General features: G+C 41.0%; 1 pseudogene; it reads left to right on the top strand.

Moving 5' to 3' along the window:
- Window positions 1-206: 206 nt before the first annotated feature.
- LOC117084304 lies at window positions 207-2,140 on the top strand (annotated as a pseudogene).
- Window positions 2,141-2,986: the final 846 nt, after the last annotated feature.

Below are 2,986 nucleotides of genomic sequence, written 5' to 3'. Positions count from 1 at the left end.
CTGTCATCCATGCTAGAGTGCAGTGGCACAATCATGGCTCACTGCAGCCTCAAACTCCTGGGATCAAGCGATCCTCTTACCTCAGCCTCCCTAGTGGCTGGGATTACAGGCATGCACCATGATACCAAGTTAATTTTTAAAATTTTTGTAGATACAGGGTCTTGTTATGTTGTCTGGTCTGGTCTCAAACTTCTGGCCTCAAGTGATCCTCCTGCCTCAGCCTCCCAGAGTGTTGGGATTACAGGTGTGAGCCATCACCCCATCCTGACTTCCATTTTCACCTAATTTTTCTGGCTGCTATGTTGAGAATAGATTTTAAGAGGCAAGTATAAAAGTAGTGAGACAAGAAAGGAGGTTAATTAAATAATTCATGTGGGAGGATGATAGCAGAAGTGATAACAAATGGTTATACTTGGATATATTCTGAACATAGGGCCAGGAGAATTTGCCGACAGACTAAGATGGGTGAGCAGGAGGTATAAGAGAAAAAGAAGAGTCATGGAAGATGCCAACCCAAGAACCAAGATGTGAAAGAGGGCAGACTGGGTAAGTTTGAGGCAGAATATTAGGAGCTCAGTTTGAACTTGTTAACATTGAGATGCCTTTTTTTTTTTTTTTTTTTTTTTTTTTTTGCTTCCCAGCCATCTCAGCGGCTGCTCTTGGTTGAGGGCTGTCCCGCACCTAAGGCAGGAAGATGGTGGCTGCAAAGAAGACAAAAAAGTCGCTGGAGTCAATTAACTCTAGGCTCCAACTTGTTATGAAAAGTGGAAAGTACGTGCTGGGGTAGAAGCAGACTCTGAAGCCAAGGCAAAGCTAAATTGGCCATTCTTGAACAACTGCTCAGCTTTGAGGAAATCCAAAACAGAGTACTATGCAATGTTGGCCAACACTGATGTCCATCACTACACTGGCAATAATACTGAACTGGGCACAGCAAGCGGAAAATACTACAGAGTGTGCACACTGGCTATCATTGATCCAGGTAACTCTGACATCCTTAGAAGCATGCCAGAACAGACTGGTGAACAGTAAACCATGCAAAAATTTTCCTTTAATAAAATTTGCCTGAGCTTGTTTAAAAAAAAAAAAAGAAAGGTTGAGATACCCCATTTGTCTTAAAAAAAGATATTCAGTAGACTATCGAGTTCATGGCTCTGGAATTCAGGGGAGAGGATGTCTGTACTAGAGATACTTTTGAGAGTCATCATCATATAGTGATATTGAAAACTGTAAGATTTGGATGAGTTTGCCATGAGAGTGAGGGTAGAAAAGAGGAGAGGTCGTCCAAGGTCTGAGCCCTAAACTCCTCTAACATTAAGGGGCTGTGGGGATTAGAAAGAAACAGCAAAGGATCAGGAACAGAACCACAGGAGGCAGAAAGAAAATCAGGGAGTTGTGGTGTCACAGAAGCCAAGTGAGGCCAGTGTTTCCAGGAACTGGGAGTGATCAGCTGGGTCCAGTGTTGCTCAGTAGGTCAAGAAAGATGAAGACTGAAAGCTGACCTTTGGAATTGACAACGCGAAGGGCACTGTTGACCTTGACAAAGGCAGTTTCTGGGGAGTGGTATAGACAAAAATCTGACTAACATGGATTTAAGAAACAATGAGTCAGGCCAAGAAAAAAAGAGAGAACACAATTACTGATATCAGAAATTACAGAGGTGACATCACTACAGATATGATGGGCAATAGAAGGATAATAAAAGAATACTGTGAACAGCTTTATGCCCACAGATTTGATCACCTAGATGAAATGGATCAATTCCTTGAAAGACACAAACTGCCAAAACACACAAGAAGCAATAGACAATCTGAACAGGCCTGTATCTATTAAAGACATTGAGTGAATAATTAATAACTTTTCAAAACAGAAAGCACCAGACCTAGATGGATTCACTGGTGAATTCTACCAAATGTCTATAGAAGAAATTACACTAATTATCTACCTTCTCTTTCAGAGGATAGATGCAGTTGGGGATACTACTTCCTAACTAAACCCTAATACCAAACCAGCCAAAAACATCACAAAGGAAACTATATACCTATACACCAGCACTGAACAAGTGGGATTTGAATTAAAAACATAGTATCATTTACATTATTACCCCCCAAAATGAAATACTTAGGTATAAATCTAACAAAATGTGTACTAGATCTATATGAGGAAAACTGGAAAACTCTAATGAACAAAATCAAAGAAGAACTAAATAAATGGAGAGATATTCCATGTTCATGGATAGGAAGACTCAATAGAGTCAAGATGTCATTCTTTCCAACTTAATCTATAGTTTCAAAGCAAACCCAATCCCAGTCTCAGAAAGTTATTTTGTGGATATCAACAAACTGATTCTAAAGTTTATATGGAGAGGCATAAGACCCAGAATAGTCAATACAATACTGAAGAAGAGTAAAGCTGGATAACTGACACTACCTGACTTCAACACTTAATATAAAGCTGTAGTAATCAAGACAATGTAGTACTGATGAAAGAACAAACAGATCAAGGTCAGGCGCGGTGGCTCACACCTGTAATCATAGCACTTTGGGAGGCCGAGGAGGGCGGATCACAAGGTCAGGAGATCGAGACTATCCTGGCTAACATGGTGAAACCCCGTGTCTACTAAAAATACAAAAACAAAATTAGCTGGGCGTGGTGGTGGGCGCCTGTAGTCCCAGCTACTTGGGAGGCTGAGGGGGAGAATGGCGTGAACCTGGGAGAGGGGAGCTTGCAGTGAACTGAGATTGCGCCACTGCACTCCAGCCTTGGGGACAGAGTGAGACTCTGTCTCAAAAACAAACAAACAAACAAAAAATCAATAAAGCAGAATAGAGATCCCAGAAATAGACTCACATAAATATAGCCAACTGATCTCTGACAAAGGAGCAAAGGCAATATGATGGAGCAAAAAAAGTCTTTTCTTTTCTTTTTCTTTTTTTTTTTTTAGGCAGAGTCTCATTCTGTTGCCCAGGCTGGAGTGCAGTGGTGT

This window comes from Trachypithecus francoisi, unplaced genomic scaffold (assembly GCF_009764315.1).
Source record: "Trachypithecus francoisi isolate TF-2019V2 unplaced genomic scaffold, Tfra_2.0 Lachesis_group0, whole genome shotgun sequence".
Lineage (NCBI taxonomy): Eukaryota > Metazoa > Chordata > Mammalia > Primates > Cercopithecidae > Trachypithecus > Trachypithecus francoisi.
Note: the sequence above shows the minus strand (reverse complement) of the source record. Positions and strands in the feature narration are given on the sequence as shown.